Source organism: Macrobrachium rosenbergii, chromosome 37 (genome assembly GCF_040412425.1).
Source record: "Macrobrachium rosenbergii isolate ZJJX-2024 chromosome 37, ASM4041242v1, whole genome shotgun sequence".
NCBI lineage: Eukaryota > Metazoa > Arthropoda > Malacostraca > Decapoda > Palaemonidae > Macrobrachium > Macrobrachium rosenbergii.
In genome coordinates this window covers 7,687,499-7,714,998 of record NC_089777.1, presented here as the reverse complement: position 1 = coordinate 7,714,998, position 27,500 = coordinate 7,687,499, and the positions used below count along the sequence as shown (strand labels likewise).

At 37.6% G+C, this 27,500-nt stretch overlaps 1 protein-coding gene across 1 annotated transcript in view; it reads right to left on the bottom strand.

Moving 5' to 3' along the window:
- The window catches only part of LOC136825292 (neurotrimin-like), a 1,287,566-nt gene that overhangs the window by 940,125 nt on the left and 319,941 nt on the right, over positions 1 to 27,500 (bottom strand). Inside the window, exon 2 of the mRNA XM_067081391.1 lies at positions 26,414 to 26,493. The gene's annotated coding sequence lies outside the window, so the exon portion shown is untranslated. The remainder of the gene's footprint in view (positions 1 to 26,413; positions 26,494 to 27,500) is intronic.

Below are 27,500 nucleotides of genomic sequence, written 5' to 3'. Positions count from 1 at the left end.
TATAGAGAATCATATGAGAGAGAGAGAGAGAGAGAGAGAGAGAGAGAGAGAGAGAGAGAGAGAGAGAGACTCCTTACTTAGACCATTTACAAAAAACAAACGTGAAATACGAATCTAAACATAAAATATGAGAACGAAGACTTAATAGGAAAAAGCTCTTACCTGGGCGAGTTTACGGATGTCCGCAAATGCATTCGGAAACATCCCTCGCGATATTCTCTCTCTGTCTGTCTAATGGACGGGACTGTCCAGTCACGGGAATTTTCAGCGAGAAAAGAAGGCTTAAATAGAAGTAATATCAGTACCTGTGAGGCTGAACATTTAGTTATTTTATTGCACTTTGTGGTCATGGCTAACATCATGGTTGGAGTATAATAATAATAATAATAATAATAATAATAATAATAATAATAATAATAATAATAATAACAACAGAAGTAATATCATTAACTGAGAGGCTGAACATTCAATTATTTTACTGTGCCTTGTGGTCTTTGCTTACATGGTTGGAGTATATAATTAATAATAATAATAATAATAATAATAATAATAATAATAATAATAATAATAATAATAATAATAATAATAATAATAAATGAAATAATAATAATAATAATAATAATAATAATAATAATAATAATAATAATAATAATAATAATAATATCTGAGAGGCTGAAAATTCAGTTATTCTATTGCTCCTTGTCGTCCTCGCTAACATCTTGGTTGGACCTTTTTTTCTAATTCCATTATTCCATGCTCTTCATTCTCTTTTTAGTTATGCATGCTACTTATTCTGTTTTCATTGTTCCAAGCTTTTCATTCAATTCCCACTTTCACTTTCTTTTTATTCTACCTACATTAATCCAAGCTTTTCATTCTGTTTCTACTGCTATATGCTGTTTATTCTGCCTCTATCGTCCATTTTTTTATCTAATTACTATATCTATTTTCTTATTATCCTATTCGATCTGTTTCATTATTCCATGATTTTCATTCTAATTCCAAATCTTGTTCATTCCATTCTCATTACTCTGTGATTTTCATTCTACTTCCAAATCTTGTTATTCAATTCTCATTATTCAATGGTTTTCATTCTACTTCCAAATCTCCTTATTCAATTCTCATTATTCAATGATTTTCATTCTACTTCCAAATCTTGTTATTCAATTCTCATTATTCAATGATTTTCATTCTACTTCCAAATATTTTTCATTCCATTCTCATTATTCAATGATTCTCATTCTACTTCCAAATGTTGTTTATTCCATTCTCATTAATCCATGATTCTCATTCTACTTTCAAATGTTGTTTATCCATTCTCATTATTCCATGATTTTCATTCTACTTTCAAATGTTGTTTATTCCATTCTCATTATTCAGTGGTTCTCATTCTACGTCCAAATGTTGTTTATTTAATTCTCATTAATCCTCGATTTTCATTTTACTTCCAAATGTTGTTTATCCATTCTCATTATTCAATGATTTTCATTCTACTTCCAAATGTTGTTTATTCCATTCTCGTTATTCAATGATTTTCATTCTACTTCCATATCTTGTTTATTCCATTCTAATTATTCAATTATTTCACTCTAATTCTAAATTTTGTTTATTCCATTTTCATTATTCAATGACTTTTATTCTACTTCCAAATCTTGTTTATTCCAGTCTCATTATTCCGTGATTTTCATTCTACTTCAAAATGTTCTTTTGTTTTTTGCTTTTTTATCCTGTGCATTTCCTTCCATTTCTACTTCATTCTACTGTAAATCCGAGGCTTGTCACTCTGTTTCCCCTCCTGCGTACTTTTCCTTCTACCGAAGGAAAAATAAGCCCATGGCCCACCCTTCTATAGCCCCACCCTTAGCCCTCTGCCCAAGGGGGCTTCCCCCGACCCCAGCAGGCTCGACAGGCCGCGCCTGGGTCCCGCCAGAGGAGGAGGACTGTCCACAAGCGTTTCATTTTAGTGAAGCAAATTTTATGTGCTTTACGTGGATGCTTTCGTGCGTGCGCCAATGAGGACAAATATTACAGATGTTGCCTCGCCGGGCATTTTTGAACGTCCTTTTCTTTTTATCGCCTGGATTATTGCGTGCAGGAAGGAACACACACAAGCGGGGTACACTCTCAGAGAGAGAGAGAGAGAGAGAGAGAGAGAGAGAGAATGTTTTCTTGTATCGAAGGTCCTTTACTCTCCCTCTATATGGCTGTGCGTGCGTGTGTGTTGTGAGAGAGAGAGAGAGAGAGAGAGAGAGAGAGAGAGAGAGAGAGAGAGAGAGACTGTTTTGTTATATCGAAGGTCCTTTACTCTCCCTTTATATGGTTGAGAGAGAGAGAGAGAGAGAGAGAGAGAGAGAGAGAGAGAGAGAGAGAGAGAGAGAGAGAGAGCATGATTTTCCTGTTTGGATCTCTAACACTTGTTTCCCTCAGAGAGAGGTAGAAAAATCTCTCTCTCTCTCTCTCTCTCTCTCTCTCATAAACACAATTATAAAGTCATAATTTAAATATCTTATGAGTTAAAACTCTACTACATGCAGGGTACCACACACTGGTGCAAGATACGATCACATTCAGCCAAATTTTCCTGTGTCCGCCCACAGGAGTAGGAAGACAATACATCCATCTTTCAAGAAGCCTCCTATACAACTATCTACAGGAACATCTCCATCCATAATGGCACAATCAAATCTTCCATGACTGCATTGGTGAATGGAATGGAATATAGAGTTTAGGCCAAAGGCCAAGCACTGGGACCTATGAGGTTATTCAGCGCTGGAAAGGAAATTGAGAGTAGGTAGGTTTGAAAGGTGTAACAGGAGAACCTTGCAGTTACACTATGAAATAATTGTTAGGAGAGGGCGGATAGCAAGATGGAAGAAAGATAAGAAGAATGGAGGTACAGTAAAAGGAATGAAAGGGGTTGCAGCTAGGGGCCGAAGGGACGCTGCAGAGAACCTTTAGTAATGTCCACAGTGCACCCCCTGAAGTGTACTGACGACACTAACCGCCCTATGGGGGAGTTGGTGAATGAAGAGGAAAGTAGACAAGACTGAACTAATCCCCACATTATAGCAAATAAGACCTGCACTAAATCCGAGAGTTTATAAACAAATTAGTTGTGTTTTGCTACCATTACAACAAGTAAAAAACGCGCCTAAGTTTCTTCGGCGCAATCGAGTTTTCTGTACAGCCGCTACAGCGTATAATTAATGCCATCGAAAATAGGTCTTTCTTTCGGCGGTCTCGGTAAAATGCTGTATGAGCCGCGGCACATGAAACTTTAACCACGGCCCGGTGGTGGCCTACCCAATATCGTTGCCAAAAGCACGATTATGGCTAACTTTAACCTTAAATAAAATAAAGACTACTGAGGTTAGAGGGCTGCAATCTGTTATGTTTCTAACCTTGAATAAAATAAAGACTACTGAGGTTAGAGGGCTGCAATCTGTTATGTTTGATGATTGGAGGGTGGATGATAAACGCACCAATTTGCAGCCCTCTAGCCTTAGTAGTTTTTAAGATCTGAGAGCGGACAGAAAAGTGCGGACGGAATAAATTGCGGATGGACAGACAATAGTTTTCTTTTACAGAAAACTAAAAATCATGAATCCGTCATTATCTGCATCTAAGTAGTTCATGCATAAAAACAGATGTTAACTGCATAATCAGGTATAAAGTAATCTAAGTCTGTTGTTCATTACAGCCTACTAATAAACATTATTCATAGCCACATGATGTTTCGAAGTGAAACATACTAACTTTCTCAACAAACTACAATCACTGATGCATGAGAAACAATATTTCAGACCCTCGAAAACTTGCCAAAGCATTTCAGAGTGCTTGGGGATGTTTTTTTTTTTTTCTAGAATAATTGTGCAAAAACATGTGTACTTAACTCGCATGCAAACAGACATCTTTTAAATAAAAAAAAAAAAACAGTGTCCTACATTTAGTGACTAGTTACATTTATTTTTATAGTTGCTGATTTATGAAAATCTATATTTATAAAAATGGATGTGTGTGTCTGTGTTCCAAAATAACTCTTAAACACTAAAAGCAATTTCAACGAAACTTGGTATACATATGACTTACTATCTGGAAAAGAATACTGTGGGGGTAAGACATCACTGGCACCAAAGGGAGTTGGGGTGGGAAGTGGGTGACATGTAAAAATAACCGAAAACGACAAAATGACAGACATTAGTATCTAATCCATAGTTTTCGAGGTGGCTGACATGAATAGTAACACTTGCGATGACAGTCCAAGTTCAGCCCTGATAGGAATGGGGTGTTAGAAGGGGTGAAATATAAAATGTCAAAAATGCTGGGCAATGTAAGTGGTGCAACTATTTAACAGGAAAGAGAGAGAGAGAGAGAGAGAGAGAGAGAGAGAGAGAGAGAGAGAGAGAGAGTAGAGGGGTGTTAGGAAGGAGAGGGAGAGATAGAGAGAGACAGAGACAGAGACAGACAGACAGAGAGAGAGTTTACTGGTTGTCATTCAGAGTTTTCCCGGGCAGCGCCGGGTTTGCCAGCTAGTCAGGCTATAAGACCAAGCACTGGACACCCTCAGCCATTCAGGCTTACGACAATGATAATTGGAGTTGGAGTGGTTGACCAGCAAATGGAAGAAAGGAAGTGAGAATGGATGTAAAGTAAAGGGCTAAAAAGTGGGTGCAACTAGAGGCCGAAGGAACACTGCAAACAACCTTTAGTAACGCCTACAGCGCACCGCGTGAGGTGCACTGACAGCACTAATCCCATACTAAGTTCTTTTTAAGGTGAAAGCTGCAGAATGGGGCGTAAGATTGTATGACTATGAACTTAAATCTTGAATATGTCAATTTTTACTGGTGTTTTGGTAGCGTCAGAATGGAATGCATAAGTTCTTACTAGTGTTGTGTAGCGTCAGAGTGTAGCGTCAGAATGGCATACATAAGTTCTTACTAGTATTGTGTAGCGTCAGAATGGTATACATAAGTTCTTACTAGTGTTGTGTAGCGTCAGAAAGGTATACATAAGTTCTTACTAGTATTGTGTAGCGTCAGAATGGTATACATAAGTTCTTACTAGTGTTGTGTAGCGTCAGAATGGTATACATAAGTTTTACTAGTATTGTGTAGCGTCAGAATGGTATACATAAATTCTTACTAGTGTTGTGTAGCGTCAGAACGCCATACATAAGTTCTTACTAGTGTTGTGTAGCGTCAGAATGGTATACATAAGTTCTTACTAGTGTTGTGTAGCGACAGAACGCCATACATAAGTTCTTACTAGTATTGTGTAGCGTCAGAACCCCATACATAAGTTCTTACTAGTATTGTGTAGCGTCAGAACGTCATACATAAGTTCTTACTAGTATTGTGTAGCGTCAGAACGCCATACTTAAGTTCTTACTAGTGTTGTGTAGCATCAGAACGCCATACATAAGTTCTCACTAGTGTTGTGTAGCGTCAGAATGACATGCATGAATGGGTTTTCGGGTCTGGGCATTCTAGGACGGTATATCTACTGAGAAAGCCCGTTCTCAAGTTATCACACCCCCCAACAAATGACACTAAGACATGCAATTCGCAAACGAAAACAAAGATGTCAAACATCGGCGACTGACAAATGCAGCAAATTTCAACCAACTGCAGCGTAAAGATATTCGCTTGCATCATTACCATTAATATGCAATCACACTCGAATGCCCTTAACCCTCGTCGGTGGCTCTAGATGATAATGTTTCATTGCCCTCATGCAAAAATAATGAAGTAATAAAAGAAATTATTCAGTAATGAAGAACATGCATCACAAAGTTCCCAACTTCGTGAGTCATATATCAAGTATCTGCTGCAATTATCGACAGGTCCCTTGAATTTAGCTTGTAAATGATAATTGTTTCTTTTTACTGAGCAATTCGTATTTATCATCATCTATTTGTGTGTGTATGTGTGTGTGTATATATATATATATATATATATATATATATATATATATATATATATATATATATACAGTATATATATATGTGTATATAATGATAAACACAAATTGCTCAGTGAAAAACTAATTATCATTCACAAATGTAATTCATGAGATCTGCCGATAATTGCAGCATATACCTCATGGAAACACACACACACACACATATATAATATATATATATATATATATATATATATATATATATATATATATATATATATATATATATATATACATACATGCATACATAAACGTATACATATATCTCTCTATCTATTTACCAAATCTATTATATATATATATATATATATATATATATATATATATATATATATATATATATATATATTATATAATATATAATGTATATATATACTTACATACATATATAGCGTGTGCGTGCTTGTATGAGTGTCTGTTTTACTTCCCTCTACAGTATACTACTACATTCATATATTTACAATCGGCATTAACGCAAATAACAACTTAAATAAAGCTCAAACAGCTTCGTCTATTTAATGAAGGTGAATTTCTCTTTCAGGTCAACGCAAACTGCACAAGAGCTACCGCTGACCGAGCTGTTTGACGGTAGACATTGTTGGCTGGTGGTCACCTGATCCCTGAAGACAGTCTCACCCGCCCCCGCCCCCAAAAAAAAAAAAAAGAAATTCCCACCATCCTGATTTTCTAACACATTTGACTGAATCTTACTTTATCATATTCTTGAAGTATCTAATTAGATGCTATTTTTTTCATTATTTCGAACTTCCTCGCAGTATTAATAATGATAATTCTACTCCTCCCGTTTTGAGTTATGCGTTGCATAACTTAGAATATTAGTGCAGCATAAATCTCCGAAAAAAATATTTGGGCGCAATTTATTTTCGACTAACTCATGCTATTAATTTTAATATTTAATAATAATGCAGGCACTGTGCACAGATTCATAATTTTTCATGGTCATACGAATATCACTGCAGAAAAATTATTACGTCGTTTACCATTTTATTTTCTGTAGGGCACTGAACTCCTCACACGGTTACAATGATTCGGTAAGAATTTGTTTTATCATTTTGTTTAAGCCGTGAAGCGTCATTAATGATCACGACGCTTTGCATAGTTAAAGTTAAAGTCCTTCTGGGCCTCTGGCAACTATATAGGACAGGCCACCACCACCTGGCCGTGGTTAAAGTTTCATGGACCGCGGCTCATACAGCATTATACCGAGACCACCGAAAGCTAGACCTATTTTCGGTGGCCTTGATTATACGCAGTAGTGGCCGTACAGAAAACTCGATTGCTTCGAAGAAACTTCGGCGCATTTTTTTACTTATTTCATAGTATAAACACTTATCTTCCTTTGTCATTGCACCAATTATAGAACATAATGGAATATAGAGTTTAGGCCAAAGGCCAAGCGCTGGGAACAATGAGGGCACTCAACGAAGGAACGGAAAGTGACAGTAAAAAGGTTTGAAAGGTGTAACAGGAGGAAAACCCGCAGTTGCACCATGAAACAATTGTTAGGAAAGGGTGGATGGCAAGATGGAAGAAAGAGAATATGAGTGGAGGTGCAGTAAAAGGAATGAAAGGAGTTGCAGCTGGGGGCCGAAAGGACGCTGCAATGAACCTTCAGTTATGCCTACAGTACACCGCGTGAGGTGCACTGACGGCACTAAACCCTACAGGGTTGACCAAATATAGATTTTCAGGTGTTGTTAAAAAAATAAGTATACCTTAGTTTAACAAGACCAGTGAGGAGCTGATTAACAGCTCTCCTAGAGAGGGCTGGCCCGAAGGATTAGATTTATTTTACGTGGCTAATAACCAATTGGTTACCTAGCAACGGGACCTACAGCTTATTGTGGAATCCGAACCACATTGTGACGAGAAATGAATTTCTATCACCAGAAATAAATTCCTCTAATTCTTCATTGGCCGGTCGGGGAATCGAACGATGGTGGCTCTTGTACCATTTGAAAAAATCAAACGTTGAAAATGTTGGGCTTACTTAAATGATGATAATGACGATGATTATTATCATTATTGAACATTAGCACTCACGAATCTTTAAGAAAGCTTCGCAAGATAATAATAATAATAATAATAATAATAATAATAATAATAATAATAATGAAGAAGAAGAAGAAGAAGAAGAAGAAGAAGAAGAAGAAGAAGAAGAGAGAAGAAGAAGAAGAAGAGAGAGAGAGAGATAAAAATGAGTGAGTGTCAACACTCAAACATACTTTTCTGTTATGTGGTAATGTTTTTTTATTTAACGTTTACTCATTTTTTTAGTATGTTTACATTTCTACTTTCTCTTTATTGATTTTACTCTCTCTCTTTCTCTCTCTCTCTCTCTCTCTCTCTCTTCTTATTCTTCTTCTTCTTCACAATATTATTATTATTATTATTATTATTATTATTATTATTATTATTATTATTACCTAACTATATTTGAAGCGGATGACAAAGGAAGACTTCCCCCACATACAAGATCCATTCTTGATTCGACTGTTATAAAAGATGGAACATATTAGCAGCTGTAATACTGCTTTCCCTCTACAACCACAACCCTCCATGTACGTGAAAAGTACTATTGGAATTACATTATATATACACATAAATATTAGAATTAGATGCAGGCGTACATTGAGCGCCAACGCACACAATTCAAATACGGGCGCAGTTTCCTTTGGGAAACGAAGTAATCTTTCCGTGAATGGACGTTTGTAATTCTGTGAATTTCTATGCATATTTATCTGTTCATCTTCTTGAATTTTCTCAAACGAACTTTGAAACGAAACATATACGATACAATTCAACTATCCTGGGATCTTTCATACAATGTGTATATGTTTGACTGTTACCTTTTCTGCAATGGACATATACCCAGAAAGTTGTGGCAACGGATTTCAGAGAGATTTTCCTCATTTATGTAACAAACCTAATAACAGGGTCACTGTCTATGTTGTTATTATTATTATTATTATTATTATTATTATTATTATTATTATATTCATAAGATGAACCCTACTCATATGGAACACACCCACCAAAGGGGCCATTGACTTGAAATTCAGGCTTCCGAAGAATACGTTGTTCTTTAGAAAAAAGTAACAGAAGGTAATAAGAAACACAGAAAGAACAGATCACTTTTAAAACAGAAAAAGTAAATCAACAAATTAGTAAATAAATAGAAAAAATGTAAGTAAATCACTAAAATACAAGAACTGTAATAGAGTAGTAATGCATTGCATATTCGCTTGAACTTCTGAAGTAGTTCCAATTGCACGACATCCTCAGGGAGTCTGTTCCTTAGTAGTTGAGGCGAGAGCATGTGCTGGCCTTATATAAGGACGGTTTAATCTATGACGTCAGTAACCTTTCGATTTATCTCTAATTCATCCCGGGAGCTTTAATTCTGTCGAATTCTTAATTACGAATGTCTGTGGCGGTTTGTTCGTTATAACAATTTCTCGGCAGTCTGAGTGTAATGCCGTGATTCCGTTTGGCCTGTATTTTCAAATATACGAAGGCTCAGATACAAGATTAATTCATGTTTTTACTTTAAATCGACAATATCTAAGGAAGGAATCTTTCATGGAGAGAGAGAGAGAGAGAGAGAGAGAGAGAGAGAGAGAGCTAGCGCACACATATTCACGTGTGATAACGCAATTATTTGCCGCGTGCGAAGCTCTTTCATATAGGTCTAGGCGTCTCCTCCCCAAAACTCTCGAGCTCGCACACAAACGCACACACACAAATACACACACACACACACACACACACTCGTACATACGCAACAGCTGCGGGGCCACCGAAGCGCGTAACAATAGGCCGGCTTTGCTTACGTAACAACGCTTAACAGTGAATGGAGTTGCCCAATCCAGAAACGCACCACCCACCCACCCCAACAAACAACACATTTCGCATCTACCCAGCCATCCATTCTCGCTGATACATACCCACATACCCATGTGTTCTGCGCATGCTCAGAATCAAACTGGCTTTCTTTGTTACATTCATTGTTTTACTCGCAGTACTTAACCTCAGACTCTATATTCAATTTGGAGTATAGGCATTGCAGGCCAATGCAAAGCACTATCGTCAATATCGGGTGAATGAAGAATAAATTAAACTGTGTTCGATTCAATATATTGGCAATTATGGTCGACCTCAAAACTTATTAGTTAATGGACCGTAAAATCTAGTAAAGCTAACATCAGACAATACAAGGCCGAACCCAATCCCAACGATTAATATGAAGCGCAGGCAGTACATATTGACATCAAAGGTGACATACAAACCAATGTGGGTTAACTTCAAACCCTGACATCAATATGGAGCACAATGCTGCATAACTGAAAACCCATCAGCCTATATAGTTAAATGCTGCAGGTTGACTGCAAACACTACGGTCAATAGTGACATATAGGCAATGTAGGGTGACGACAAACTCCTGTGACTAGAAGATTGTACATATCGAACGACTGCCATTGGCGGGAAGGCCTTTGTATTATAGGCTGAGAATGCCTAGGCCTAGAGTAGATCTAAGACCTATATTTCCCCATACACTGTCCTTCCGTTCTATTCAATGAGGACAGTCACTCTAGGCCTAGATATCTAAGACCTATATTTCCTTCCGTTCTATTCTATGAGGACAAAGTCACTCTAGGGCCTAGGCCTACAGTAGGTCTAAGATCTATATTTCCTTCCGTTCTATTCTATGAGGACAAAGTCACTCTAGTCCTAGAGTAGGTCTAAGATCTATATTTCCTTCCGTTCTATTCTATGAGGACAAAGTCACTCTAGTCCTAGAGTAGGTCTAAGATCTATATTTCCTTCCGTTCTATTCTATGAGGACAAAGTCACTATATGACAGAGAATGAGTGCATGGGAGGAGACAGATGAGAAGAGGTAGGTAAAAGAAGAAAGGAAAGAGCACGAAAAGAAGAGAGGACTAGGGAAAGAGGGGGAGGAACACAGAGCGACCGAGGGGCAGAGAAGGGACGAGAGAGACGAGGCCGACAGAGAGAAGCGAATTTGTACCACCCTTGGGAGGTGTTAGATAAATTAAGGAATAAAAGGGAGCGGGTGGACGACGGGGTGGGTTGATCGCGAGTTGATGGGCTCCAGATGGGGAGGGGCTGTGCGTGAATGAGGGGAAGCGTTTTGAAGGGCGCGAGGGGAGTCAGGAGGAGCCCTTTGTGAAGGGGTAATTCGCCATGATTTTTTGGATTAGCTCATTCCCTCTCCCCATTATCTCTCGAAAGGCCTGGCTTTTCATATCTCTTCTTGCTCGGCCATTCCTCCCGCCACAGGACGCCCCCTGCCCCCCACCAACGACGATTCACAGCCGCCCATACCCCACAGATGCGCCATACGTGCCTCATAGAGCCCATACATGGCCCCCATAGATGCCTCATACATGCCCCATAGACGGCCGATGCATGGCCTTATGCTCCATACATGCCCCATAAATGCCTCATAGATGCCCCATGCATGCCCCACAGATGGCCGATACATGCCCCTATGCCCCATACATGCCCCATAAATGCCTCATAGATGATGCCCATACATATCCCACAGAGGTCACATACCTGCCCCTACGCCCCACACATACCCCTATACCCCATACATGTCCCTATGCCCCATAGATGTCCCAACTATAACCCATACATGCCCCTTAAATGCCCCAGGTCCCTTGCCCACGCCTCTTCTCTTTTGTCAGGACTGCTGGTCTGTTAGTTACAGTGCGCGTGCGCGCTGATTTACTTAAGACTTTTGTTGAAGTAAAATCTGTACTTGCGTGCTGAGAAAACCTCAGTGCTCACACGCTGCTCAAGAACCAAGAGCCCGTGCTGGCATGATGGTAACTTGATTTGAAACGAACACCACCACAACAACAATAGCCATCTTTCTTGTTGACGAGAAGTTCATCACAACTCTAATTTCTCAGACAATACCTCGACTTAATTCAACAAACTGACGACGGATTTAGACCCATAATTCCTTCTTCTTGGAACTTTCTCTGGATAAGTAATTGTTCCTTTCCAGAGAAACTTACCGAGAGACCAATCTAATCACTAACTTTCATATCACCAAATGTCTGTGAGAAACAATACGTGTCGTTCAGGACAAAAGAATGATCATCAAGTTTCGCCTTAATGGCATTACGCTGTACTTCCTGGTGCGTGATCAAGAATGCTTTTGACAAAGTTAGGCATCAGAGCAAGAAACACTAAACACTGGGCTAAATAAAGACTTGCAAAACTACGCAAAGGGAATGCCAATTAGAAATTTTGACTCGGGAAATTAAAAAGTAGATGGATTCACGTTTGGGAGGGTTTCAGAAGAGAAAATGAACACACTTAACTGTTATGTAAGAGTATTTTACATAGGGTTTGGTAGCTGACTCCAAAATATTCGTTTTTTTTATTATTCCTTTATTAACGTGCAAAAAACCCGACCATGTTTGGGGAGGTTAGTAAATAAAAAGTGTGGTGATGTTTATCAAGTCGATAATTCATACATGTAAATTCTATGGATGACGAACGAAATGTGCTTTAATAACTTCATGGATATATATATATATATATATATATATATATATATATATATATATATATATATATATATATATATATATATATATATATATATATATATATATATATATATTTACTATATACTAACTGATAACAATAGAATTTTTGTGCAAAGTTTGCAAATCACAGCATTGTTTAGAGTTTACAGTAAATCAGTGTATTTATAAGTTTATATATATATATATATAACACTGTAAACTCCACAGAGCTATGAAGTGCACAACATCTTAAAGATCTACTTTTATCAATCAGTTCGTCTATATAAATTCTACAAGTTAGGAAGAACGATTCAAACAAAAAAAAAGGTTTTTTTCTACCACTTAAATGCACTGGACAAACACCATAACTGTGTTGCTAAAAACTGCATAAATATAAAAATAAATACATAAAAAAATAAATTCACCCACATTCTGCTCAATGTCATTGCTAATTAGATATGTCTACTATAAACTGGAATGACTGCTAACAGCTGCACTAACAAATAAACATCAAAGGTATTCGACAAAATCAGTGACTTAGTCGCCACTTAGATTTTTTCCAAGTTTTATATGTAAAACGCTTCAAGTTTCCTGCTTTTTCGAGAGTCGTTCATTCCATTAGGCCCAGACTGGGCAAGGACATGACAATGACAGTTGCGTCGGCCTGTACATTCAGCAAGTAAAAATGCTTTTCTGTACAGCGGCGGCCCATGGAACTCAGCCACGGTCCGGTGGTGGCCTGTGTTGTTGGTACCTATAGCGGTGCCAGAAGTACGATTATGGCTAACTTTAGCCTTAAATAAAGTAAAAGCTACTGACGCCAGAGGGCTACAATTTGGTATGCTTGATGATTGGAGGGTGGATGATCAACATACCAATTTGCAGCCCCGTAGCCTCAGAAGTATTTAAGATCTTAGGGCGGACAGAATAAGTGCAAACGGACAGATAAAGCCATCACAATAATTTTCTTTTACGGAAAACTAAAAGGAAAGACATAAATAATGGGCATTGAGGAATTAACATGACAGTATTGTAGAGAGAGAACCAAGATGAATATTGGGTCGTTAATTTTATGAAGAAAATAGACGCCCGTTTAGTGTTTGGATGGAATTTTTTTTATGGGGAGTAGCTTTTTCGATGGGTGATAGAGTGTTTGTTAAAGTGAATGTTCGGAATGATCTGAATTATAAATTAAGTCCGAAGTTCCACGGACCTTTTGAGATTGTAGAGATCAAAAGAGGAAATAGATTTGTAGTTAAAGATGTAAACACTGGAGTGACGAAATTGACCCATATTTCGAAGTTGAAGAAAGTTGGGATGTAATGGAACATTTGTATATAGTCATGTAGTGGAACGTTTGTATATAGTTAGAGGGATAAATGGGTTGATATTTGTATATATATGATATTTTTTTTTTCTCTCTTGTTCATTTTGGATGTTGAAGTTCTTAATCATTTGTTTTCGAATGATTTTGGGAATTGAGACATGGGCTAATTTCATACGAGATTTGACCCGTGTGTTAGTGTGTTATTGTGTTATGATGTGTTTTGTCATCTGACGCAATATGTGTGTTGTTTAGGATTCTTTTTTGGGGAGGTACTTAGTATATCGGACCGAACAAGTCTGATCTTTTTTTTCGGGTTGGGAGATCGTATCTGAGTATTTGGATTTTTTTTCAGTTTCTTTTTTTTTAAATGAAGGGAGCTGTATTTTGAGTAATTGTAGTTGTTATGATCATGGGAGCGATTGCCATTACGTCAATTGCTATTTTGTTGAGAGTTAGTTAGGTGTTGCGAAATAATTGCTAACCGGAGTAGAACTTTCATGTCTTTTACGAGATATGATACCTTTTAGTGTTGGATAAGATTCTCGAGTATTTTTTTTTCTGTTGGATAGTTTTTTTTATGAGTGAGTTCCGTAGAGTTGTTGTGCTTAATAGTGAGTTGACTGTGATTATTCTGAGATACACACTTGGAATTAGTTCACATTGTGAGTGTTTGACTTTTGCATTAGTAGTTTTGTTTGGTTCAGTAACATGAAACCTTTTTGTTATTAGACCTTTTTCGGGTGTTTTGGGAGACTCAGTAGTGACATGGGATGGATTAGAGACCATGTTCATTTTGGGAGATCAATATCAAGGTTCGGGAGTTGATTATAAGACGAGTTGTGCTTTGGTTAGTGAGACAGTGTGTGATGTACAAGCGAGGAAACTGAATATTTTAGGTTCGTCATTTCTTACGCTTTGTATCGGTGGAAAGACAATAGTAGAATCATTTTTGGTCATAGAAGGATTAGCCTTAGGTGAAATGGTTTTGCTAGGACACCCTTCTTGTATGCGACATAACATCAACATTCTTACGGGAATTCAGGGGATTACAATAGGTGAGTCAGGTTGTTTTGTTCCATATATACACAGGGAAAAAACTTGTGAGAAACCTAAGACACAGTCGGAGACATGTGTAACACAGTCATTAGAGAGTGAAGATATTCCGCAAAGATCTTTCAAAGGATTTTTGTTGGAAGATATTGAATTGCAACCGCGAGTTCCTACATTGGTTAAAGTGTCGCTGAAAGAGAAAAAGTTTCCTTCTCAAGTGTGCGTTGTTGAGGGAACCGAGAAATTCAAAGACGTTGCGAGTACGGTGTCAGTGAATGAAATTTCAGTCGCAGGCGTGACTTCAGTAGAATTAGTTAGCTATCAAGACTCAGTGAAAAAATATCACAAGGATACTTATGTAATTGATTTTGAAGAGTTTAATGAAGAGCATAAATTAGTGAGTTTTTGTGGAGACGGGAATATGTTTCCTAACGAGGAGCAACAGTTCCGAAGTCAGGTTCTACATGAACACTTAGCTAAAGTTGATTATCCTGAGTATTCAGATAAAGTAGAGAAAGTGTTGAAAGAATATCTAGATATCATTGCTTTGAAGGGAGATAAATTAGGAGTTACAGATGTTTTAGAACATTCAATCCGACTAGAAAAGGGTACAAATCCCATATATATTCCAGCATATCGAATTCCTTTTAAGATCAGAGAAGAAGTAGAAAAAGAAGTTCAGAGGTGGGAGTCGGAAGGCATTATTAGACCGTCCAATTCTCCGTTTAATTTTCCTTTGCTTGCAGTTCCTAAGAAAGACTGTAGTATCAGAGTTTGTGTAGATTTTCGTAAATTGAATGAAAAAACATGCCCAGATAGATATCCGGTAGCTTGTTTGCCTGATTTGTTTGTTGAGATCGGTGGCAAGAATATATATTCATCTATAGATCTTATGCAAGGGTTTTTACAGATTCCTTTGTGAGAGTAGCCGTAAATATACAGCATTTTCGGTACCAAAGGGACATTACGAGTTCAATAGGATGCCTTTTGGATTACAAGGGTCCCCAATAACATTTACTAGACTGGTTAACACAGTACTTCATGGCTTGTTAGGAAAGTCGGTGTTTGTGTACATGGATGACATTCTCATATGCACAGATACAATTGAAGAACATCTAAAGGTGTTAAAAGAAGTCCTCAAGCGATTACGGTTCGCTGGATTAAATGGTGGCAGCGGTACCTTATGAATTTTAATGTCTTTAATGATAGCGAAAGAGGGAGATTACTAATAGACTAATTGGTAACGTTGATACCCAAAAGCGACTGGGCCGTGAGCGGGATGTGTGACCACTCAGTCTTAAGAGATCGAGTTTCATAGGGGGTCGTGATTACGTGTGAAATACGGGGAATCTTTTTTTTCCGTCTCTATTCGAGTATTGGGAGTGGGGAGTTGTGAAATAGATCTGGATGATCTCTAGAGCAATTTTGGGGTTAACAAAATACCCAAATAAGTGTGAATAGTGGCGATTGTGAGTTAATTACGCAAAGTGATGATTCAACAAGAAACGCGCTGGGTGTTTTTTTTTTTTGCTTCGTCTTCGAGTGGGTGACGTCACAGGTTAGAAGTAGAGAGATAGGTGCTCCGTTTTCTGTTTCAAATTGGTAAGTACCCCATTCTCGTAAGTTGCGCAGAACTCCGTTTTCTGTTCTTCTTTTAGAGGGTAACTTTACCTTTCTCTAGTGTTCTTTTGGTTTCTTTTTTTATGTTGTTACGCTCAGGGCGTGTGATCACTCACAAAATGCCGGACGATGCAGCAAGCACATCCCAATCAGTTGTGGTGCATAAAGTGACGAGCGTTAGTGCGGGAATTAGTAATTTTAAAGGGTTAGTTGATGGGAAGCCAACCCAAAATATAGAAACTTTCATTGAGTCAGTGAACAATTATCTGAATTCCAAGAAAATTACAAATGGCGCTGAAGCTTTAACAGAGGCTAAATCATTTCTGGATTTAGATAAAGGAGATATTGGGAAACGAGCACGCAGTTTCGGGTTCAGAAGGTGTAAAACTTGGAATGAACTGCAGAAATTTCTCCGAGCTACTTATGGCGGAGTTCAACGTGAATGTGCAGTTCGGAATTTGCGAGAGTTTCTCAAAATAAAGAAGGGCAATGATTCACTAGTCACATACAGTGCGAATTTATTTGATGCAGTAGTTGAGTTAAAGAAATCTATAATAGGCTCTCCGTGGGTAACTGGAAATAATATCTCTTTAGATAATTTTGAAAGATTGTTACACTTTGCTTGCCTTTTAACGTCGGTCCCAGATGTAATTGTAGATAGTTTTGATAAGAGAATTGATCAGGATACAGACGAATCCTTTTGTTTGCACAGATTAACAAAAATCTAGCAAAATGCCCGACACTGGACAGTAGTTTTGTACAGGAGGTGCAAAGATGTCAGCTGCGGTTTCCAAACCACAGAATAATGATAGTTGCTCGCATTCGGGAAATGATGCAACAGCGAAGACATGTGCACGAGTAGAATCGAAGAAAATTCCAGAGAGATCAGTCACAACGATACGTTGTTTTAATTGTGATAAAATAGGACATAGTAAATCAAATTGCAGAGTGAGATATTGTTCAGTTTGCAAATCTTCAGATCATGGATGGAGATTTTGCCCAGCCACGAAGAATAGAGAATATTCAGGGAAGTCACGGGGAGGTTTTTCTAGATATGACAGGAGAATTCCACATGATGCAAGTTCTAGATACACAAAGGAACAGCAGAATTTTCACAAGATAAGTTCGAAAACGGACACAGGATAATGACTAATCAGGTCTTAGAGTCACTAGAACCTAGGCCGATTGTACGTGGATTCTCTAATGGCAATGAAATTTTTATTTTCATTGATTCTGGTAGCTCAGTTAACTTAGTAAATGCTGACCTTTTTCACTCGAGGTTTCCAGAGTGCAAATTAGTCCCTTCTAGTGGACAGTGTGGACTGGTTCGAATAACATGTGGTAGACTGTTTTTTTTTTTACATGACTTTAGTTATTGATTTGGGGAGTATGTGTGAGTTTGGATATTTCCAGGCTATTAGCCATAGTGAGACTTCTTTAATCAGAAGTGTTTTGCAGTTCAGAGTTTAGTTATCTGACTCGATAATTCATTTATTATGCATTTTAATCTTTGCTTTGTTTTATTCATTTCTTGTTGGGTTATTTGAATAATAAACCTATTTTTGTAGAAACTATTGCGTTTCTTTAAATAGTCCATTCAATTGCTTGGTGAGAATGAGTGAGATTCGGGTGGGTGAACTTCGGAAAACGATGAGAGAGAGAGAGAGGGAGAGAGAGAGGGAGGAGAAAAAAAGGATGCAGATGTTATCATGGGTCGAATCTTCATACGCCTTTTTCCTGAAGAAAGATCGTTCGAGCACGTTACGTACACTTTCAAAAAGTGTTAATTCTGTTCTTGTTACAGAGTTAAATGAGAGAGAGAGAGAGAGAGAGAGAGAGAGAGAGAGAGAGAGAGAGAGAGAGAGAGAAAGAGAGAGAGAGGCAGGCTTCTACATTAAAAAAGGAAAGAAATAAGTGATGCGCAATATGGAAATTAACGCGACAATCTTTTAGAGAGAATCAAGATTATCAGGAATGACGAATATTGCTCGTTTCATTATGAAAAAAACCCAGACGACGGTTCTATATTAAAGAGAGAGAGAGAGAGAGAGAGAGAGAGAGAGAGAGTGAGGGGGGGGGAATGAGAGACTGAACTAACTTTCAGGTGAACAGTCTGTTGCACACAAACCAGTGTGATAATCAAGTTATATTTTAAGCTAACTTTTGCCCCTATGACAAACATCCAACATACAGCCATAAAAGAAGCCAGAAGTTTATGGAGCCTACTTAACTGATGAACTAGCTGAGAGAGAGAGAGAGAGAGAGAGAGAGAGAGAGAGAGAGAGAGGTAAACAACTCGCACTATTCTCGTCTCTAATCTCATACCACTCTCATCCATCGTTTCACCTCTGCTCACCTTTTGACCGCAACTTAATCCTTAACTCGGCATTTCATATTCTCCTTGGGATGGTAGCGCCGACGGTGCACCTCACGTGGTGCACTGTAGGCATCACTGAAGGGTGTCTGCGGCGCCCACTCGGCCCCTGACTGCATTTACTTTTTAGCCTTTTTCTTTATCTCCATTTCCGCCTCCTTTCTTTAAAAGTCTTGCTGTCGAACCTCTCTAACTTTTACTTCCTAGAGCAACTGTGGGGTTTTCATCCCAATTCCACCTTTTCTGATTTTTGGGATCGCTTTATCTTGCTGTCCAACCACTCTTACTCCAGCTTTTCACTGTCTTGAGCGCTGAATGGCCGAAAGTGGCCCAGTGCTTGGCTTGACAGCTTAAATTTCAAAAAATAAAATCGATATTTCATATCTCTCCAACATTCCTTAATTTGCATCTACCTTTCATCATCGCAATCTCTCTTTTCCTTCTACTCTCTTATTCACATTCAACAGCTACATCACATTTCCACGTGTTAGATGAAAGACGTGAATAACATTGTTTTAAGAAAACTCTTAGAGATTTTTTTTATTTTTTCATTGCGGATTTTTCGTACTTCGGATGCTTTGTATAATTAATCTATACAAAAAAAAAAGTGTTTCACTGAAGAATTACAACCGACATATTAAACACAGGAGGTAGCTTACCATGAAAACATGTGAACAAAATTTTTAAAAATACCTGAGAGAGAGAGAGAGAGAGAGAGAGAGAGAGAGAGAGAGAGAGAGAGAGAGAGAGAGAGAGAGAGAGAGAGAGAATATCTAATGACTAGTTTCAGCCCGATAAAAGGATAATTATTTACAGTGGAAGCAATCCCAATTTCGGCTTTCTTAAGTACACAGGAGCTTTAGCTAAACCTCAGGATTATCATACCTAAAAAAATAAGCCTTGACAATTTCACAAATTATGATTTCAAGTTAATGAAAAGATCCTCCGATTTACTACAATACAACTGCTATCTGCAAAGTAATAAAAGACTGGGGCGAAGAAAACATGACTCTGGAACCCCTGGTTAATTAAAAAATGTTGGCATATATTTTTGACGAGATGCCAACTCCTTATATCTGCTATGCTTTTTTCTCTCTCGTTTATCTTCCTAACTGCGACCCACAAGTCGAGTAACAACCAGCTATAGTATCTGAAGCCCCAAAATACCGTATCTTCCCTCTCTCTCGGCCCGGAAGTTCAAAATGAAATAGCCCCGGAAACGAGCAGTAAGCCATGCAGGAAAAAAAGAAAAATCCTCACAATATTTTTCTATGCAAACAGGCGCATAAAATAAAAACAACTGTTACAACAGACGAATGCCACCGGAACTGACAGCAAAATAAACTAATTGATCTAAACATTAATTAATTAGCAGACGTCAATATTACCTGTCAAAGTAACAAATACGAACCCTCTACCTATAGAGAACTTTAACAAATGAAAAATTCCTGTTTACGACAATAAGTGATCGCTTTGAACATCAATTAAAACGAAAGAAAAACAAAAACACGCCGAAAACATGGACGAGCATTTAAATAACATGCACGCACCAGCTGGGCATAATAAATAAATCAACTTTGCGGAGACAACACATCTGCCAACATCAGAGAAACATCACTGCATCGGGAAACTTTGTAAAGTAGCTTCAAATCCTCATCTAAAATTACATATATGAAACCTATGAAAACAAATAACGCAAAAAGCAAATATCGCCAAAAAAAAACAAAGGTTGAAACAAAGGAATATTTTAGTTTTTATCTAATATTGGGAAAAGGGAACCTTCGTGTTTCTGGTGTTAACAAAACAGTTTTTAACGGAGGTTTCCGCATGACGGGTCGGAACACTGTATGACAGTGTAGGCGATGCAAATTCTCTGACCCTAATATTGTACGAAGTAATGTATGTATCAATGCACTGAATTGAGCCTGCGAGCGGAAAACTTAATGCAAAACCATGAATTATTAATGAGGCTGTATTTATGTACGTCTGTTTAATGAAACCTTATGCATGTCGGTTTGTTTAATGAGACTGTAAGTATGTATGTATGCATGTATGTATGCTTAGGCCATTCAGAAAGTTGGCAATCTCCGCCCAGAAAGACGAATAATAACAGGGCTATATAAAACAAAATTGCTGGGCTTCGTTACGTTGCAGGCGAGCCCCTTGAAAATTACTACGGCCAAGAAAAAATAGATATGGCCACCATGGTAATCCATAAACATGTGGTCTTTATAGCCACCATTAACGAATGCCTTGCTAAATTCAATCTGGCAAGGAATATGCTAAATTTAAACAGGGAATGTGCTAAATTTAAACTGGGAATATGCTAAATTTAAACTGGGATGGAATATGCTAAATCTAAACTGGGATGGAATATGCTAAATTCAAACTGGGATGTAATATGTTAAATTTAAACTGGGATGGAATACTGAGATGGAATATGTTAAATTCAATCTGGGCAGTAATACGCTAAATTCAAACTGGGATGGAATATACTAAATTCAATCTGGGCAGGAACATGTTAATTCAACTGGGCAGGAATATGCTAAATTTAAACTTGGATGGTATATGCTAATTCAAACTTGGCAGGAATATGCTAAATTCAAACTGGGCAGGAATATGCTAAATTCAAACTGGGATGGAATATGCTAAATTCAAACTGGGATGGAATATGCTAAATTCAACCTGGGATGGAATATGCTAAATTCAAACTGGGATGGAATATACTAAATTCAATCTGGGCAGGAATATACTAAATTTAAACTGGGCAGGAGTATGCTAAATTTAAACTTGGATGGTATATGCTAATTCAAACTTGGCAGGAATATGCTAAATTCAAACTGGGCAGGAATATGCTAAATTCAACATGGGCAGGAATATGCCAAATTCAAACTGGGATGGAATATGCTAAATTCAAACTGGGATGGAATATGATAACTCAAACTGGGATGGAAATATGCTAAATTCAAACTGGGCATGAATATGCTAAATTCAAACTGGTATGAAACATGCTAAATTCAACATGGGCATGAATATGCTAAATTTAAACTGGGATGAAATATGATAAATTCAATCTGGGATGGAATAAGATAATTCAAACTGGGATGAAATATGCTAAGTTCAACATGGGTAGAAATATGTTAAATTAAAACTAGGATGGAATATACTAAATTCAAACTGGGATGGAATATGCTAAATTCAAACGGATGGAATATGCTAAATTCAAACTGGGATGAAATATGCTAAATTCAAACTGGGATGGAATATAGTAAATTCAAACTGGGATGGAATATGCTAAATTCAAACTGGGCAGGAGTATGCTAAATTCACACTGGTATGGAATATGCTAAATTCAAGCTGGAATGGAATATTCTAAATTCAAACTGGGATGGAATATGCTAAATTTAAACTGGGATGGAATATTCTAAATTTAAGCTGGGATGGAATATTCTGAATTTAAGCTGGGATGGAATATGCTAAATCAAACTGGGATGGAATATGCTTAATTCAAACTGGGATGGAATATGATAAATTCAAACTGGAATGGAATATGCTAAATTCAATCTGGGCGGGAATCGCTAAATTCAAACTGGGATAGAATATACTAAATTCAAACTGAGCAGGAACATGCTAAATTCAAACTGGGCAGAAACACCCTAATTCAAACTGGGCAGGAATATGCTAAATTCAAACTGGGATGGAGTATGCTAAATTCAACATGGGCAGGAATATGTTAAATTCAAACTGGGATGGAATATGCTAAATTCAAACTGGGATGGTATATGCTAAACTCAAACTGGGATGGAATATGCTACATTCAAACTGGGATGGAATATGCTAAACTCAAACTGGGATGGAATATGCTACATTCAAACTGGGCAGGAATATGCTAATTAAAACTGGTATGAAACTTGCTAAATTCAACACGGGCAGGAATATGCTGAATTTAAACTAGGATGAAATATTATATTTTCAATCTGGAATGGAGTAAGATCATTCAAACTGGGATGGAATATGCTAAGTTCAACATGAGTAGAAACATGCTAAATTCAAACTAGGATGAAATATCTGGAATTCAATCTGTGATGGAATATGCTAAATTCAAACGGATGGAATATGCTAAATTTAAACTGGGATGAAATATGCTAAATTCAATCGGGGATGGAATATGCTAAATTTAAACTGGGCAGGAATATGCTAAATTCAAATTGGTATGGAATATGCTAAATTTAAACTGGGCAGGAATATACTAAATTCAAATTGGTATGGAATATGCTAAATTCAACATGGACAGGAATATGCTACATTTAAACTGGGATAAAATATGCTAATTTCAATCTGGAATGGAATATGCTAATTCAGACTGGGATGGAATGTGCTTAATTCAACATGGGCAGGAATATGCTAAATTCAAATTGGGATGGCATATCCTGAATTCAATCTGGGCAGGAATATGCTAAATTCAACATGGGCAGGAATATGCTAAATTCAACATGGGCAGGAATATGCTACATTTAAACTGTGATAAAATATGCTAATTTCAATCTGGAATGGAATATGCTAATTCAGACTGGGATGGAATGTGCTTAATTCAACATGGGCAGGAATATGCTAAATTCAAACTGGGATGGCATATCCTGAATTCAATCTGGGCAGGAATATGCTAAATTCAACATGGGCAGGAATATGCTACATTTAAACTGGTGCAGAATATGCTAAATTCAATCTGGACAGGAATATGCTAAATTCAAACTGGGATGGAATATGTTAAATTCAACATGGGCAGGAATATGCTAAATTCAAACTGGGATGGCATATGCTACATTCAAACTGTGCATGGAATATGCTAAATTCAATCTTGGATGGAATATGCTAAATTCAAACTGGGATGGAATATGATAAAATTCAATATGGGCAGGAGGAATATGCTAAATTCAAACTGGGATGAAATATGCTAAATTCAACATGGGCAGGAATATGCTAAATTCAAACTGGGATGGAATATGCTAAATTCAAACTGTGCAGGAATATGCTAAATTCAAGCTGGAATGGAATATGCTAAATTCACACTGGGGAGGAATATGCTAAATTCAAACTGGGTAGGAATATGCTAAATTCAAACTGGGCAGGAATAGCAGAGATAACCTCCTACCAAGATTCCAAAATATCAACTTCCGACGAAGATTTCGCCATACATCACATTGCTTTGCACAACTAAGAGATAGCTGCGAACACAGGCATAAGGACTAGTCCAGCATACACTATTTTGAATGACATCAATCAAGCCATCAGCAAGGTGATTACTAAGTATGTTGACAGCTTGAAAAAAACTAATCAGAATTGAAATTCTCTACAGTAGGCAACTGCGATTCGTTTCTGGGCAAATCCACACAATTTCTACAGGGAAACCAGTACCCCAGGATGCGCTAAGGTGTTCACCACTTTGAATCGGGATGAAATATTAAAAGCAAGCACTGGAAATTAATTTGATTTTCCACCTCCCAAAAATTCCAGTTAAGTGTTGGAGATTGCTTTGTATTTTGGGACTCTGAGACAGCTATCATAATGGAGTGCTTGGAAGTGCCATCCAACAATGGGAGTACTGTGTGTCTAAACTGTGACACATGAAAAATCCCTACAAAATTCTGTTGCTTCAGAATGTCCTGGTCCACACAGCATGGATGGCAGTTATTGAAACAGCCACCAGTGGCTCTGAATCTGCTTTGAGCCAATTCCTCACAAGGCCTAGCATAGTTTAACTTTTACCTCCATAATAAAATCATATCCAAAAACACAGTCCCTATTATGGGAACTTTTGAGTTCTTTATTCCATAAAGGAGTATTTGGAAGCAGAGGGTAAAACCTCCTTCGGTAACAAGTTATAAGTGCTCGAAACTACATACATACATACATACATATACATACATATATATATATATATATACATTGTTTATTTTTCTGTATCCAGGAGGAAGTTACTTTGCTTTGCAATTGCCTCCAACTACACTGTCTTTTGTAAGACTACCTAGTCAAGAACTAAGGGACGTCCACCGGGAAAAAAAAAGACTCAATTGTGAATGCGTTTGGAAAGCAGAAGCTGATTCCGAATCTATTCATACGGAAGCCTCAGTTGCACAAGTCCTTTGATCTTAATCTATTTGATTGGTCGCGATAACTACAGAGGCATTTAACTTACGTCAGCAGTGATGAAAATATTTAGCAAGGTCATCCTCAACAAGAGAAAGAAAATGTGAAAATGTAGATGAACAAACAGGTTTTGATCAAGGCAGGAGATATGCAAAGCAAATATTCTGGTTTCAATGCATATTGTGGTGCAGTTATGAAATTTAAAAATTCCTTTCTGATGGACTTTGTCAATTACGAAAACGCATTTGAAGGCGTCCGCAGACCAATATTGTGGTAGGTCTTATTCCACTTTGTTATTCCCTTAACGATGGCAAAAACATTAGAAACTTTTCATGAACTAACATTTTATAATGAAAATATTGTTTGGATATTGAATAGAAGGTTTAGATTAGAGTAATGACAGAAAGTTGACATACTTAAGTAATGCAGATGTTGCTCTTTTGGTTTTCTTCAACAGAACACCGCAATAACTACGAAGCTTGCTTAACAGAATGCATCATATATCAAGAAATATGTGACTTCAGATAAATGTAGTACAAACAGAAATCATAAGGGCGGTAAGTGCAAAGAAACAAAAGAAAAACTAGAAGGAGCGACAGTTTAATGAGTTTAAGTCTTTCAAACATTTAAAAGCAATGGTATTCAAGATGTCCTCTTGAGTTAGAGTTTAGTGAATGAAGGGAAAATGTAAATCAGACAACTGAAAGCAAGATTATATGTGAGTCTTGTCAGATCAACATTGAAGAAAGGGCATGAACCATGGTGTGACAGTGAAACTATCTAACATATTAGAAAACAAGTAAAAAATCCGCCGAAGTTTCTCCGGCGCAATCGAGTTTTCTGTACAGCGTATAATGATGTATGAAACTCTCAGCCACGGCCCATGAAACTCTCAGCCGCGGCCCATCAAACTTTCAGTCACGGCCCGGTGGTGGCCTGTGTTGTTGGCACCTATTGCGGTGCCAGACGCACGATTATAGCTAACTTTTACCTTAAATAAAAAAAAAATACTAAGCCTAGAGGGCTGCAATTTGGTACGTTTGATGACTGGAGGGTGGATGATCAACATACCAATTTGCAGCCCTCTAGCCTGCGTAGTTTTTAAGATCTGAGGGCGGACAGACAAAGTCCGGACGGACACACAAATAGCCATCTCAATAGTTTTCTTTTACAGAAAACTATAATAACGCTTTACGAAAAATATAGGGAGTCAGATGGCAGAACAAAAAAAAAAAACCGCTTTAAGAAGACTATTAGGAGTCATATGTCAGATCAGAATGAGGAATGAGGAATAATACCATCAAGAAAAAACTAAAGTTTCAAATATAAATGAAATACTTACGAAAAGGAGGCGGAGATGGCTTGGACATCCCTTAAGTACAACCCCAGGGAGAACAGTAAGTGACAGCGTCAGCTTGACTCCTGTTGGAAACAAGGAGAGTTGGAATACCCTCACTTACTTGGATGAGAACTGAGACGGATACTTCTGTATCCCGGTTCACAGGGTGAGATATGGATAAATGAAATGTGACAAGAGTATTTATAAGGCATGCATATACAGTATGTATATGTGTATATATATATATATATATATATACAATATATATATATGTATGTATGTATGTATGTATATATATGTATATGTATGTATGTATGTACGTGTATGTATGTATATATATACTGTATATATACATACTATATATATATATGTAAATATAATAATATATATAATTGAAAAGATTATTTTCGAAAAAATGGCATCACAAAAAATACACCAACATATTAACTGCCTGGGAAAAGTTTCCCCCTACACAGAACATATACATCACTTGAACATAGATGCATGACATCCTTGCAATCAACCCTCCATCACGAAAGATACGGAACCTTCATCTGGAAAACCACAGCTTAAAAAAACAGTAGGCGCGAAAAAAGAGAAAGCTGAAGGCTACTGCAAAAAAAAAAGGGTAACCCTTATTCTCTTCGCAACCGATCATCGATAATCGATAACTTCCGAAGAGAAGACACGCGGGCAACGAGAAGGGGAGAGGAGAGACAACAAAAAGCACTTCTGTATTCCCATGGAGACTTCTTTACCTACCAATGCTCCCCCCGCAGGAGGGAAGTGCCGTCAGTGCACCTCACGTTGTGCATTGTGCGAATTATTAAAGGGCGTTTGCAGCGTCCCTTCGGCCCCTAGCTGCACCCACTTTTTAGACTTTTACTTCACCTCCATCCTCGCTTCCTTTCCTATATCTTGCTGTCCAACCTCTCTAAGTGTTACGTCTTAGCGCAAAAATGGGGGCTTCTCCCAGTTCCAATTTTGGATCCTTGTACTTCATTTTATTTTCTGGATCGCTTGATCTTGATGTCCAACCACTCGAACTCCCTTTCTCCACTGTCTTTACGCGCTAAAAGGACACAAATGC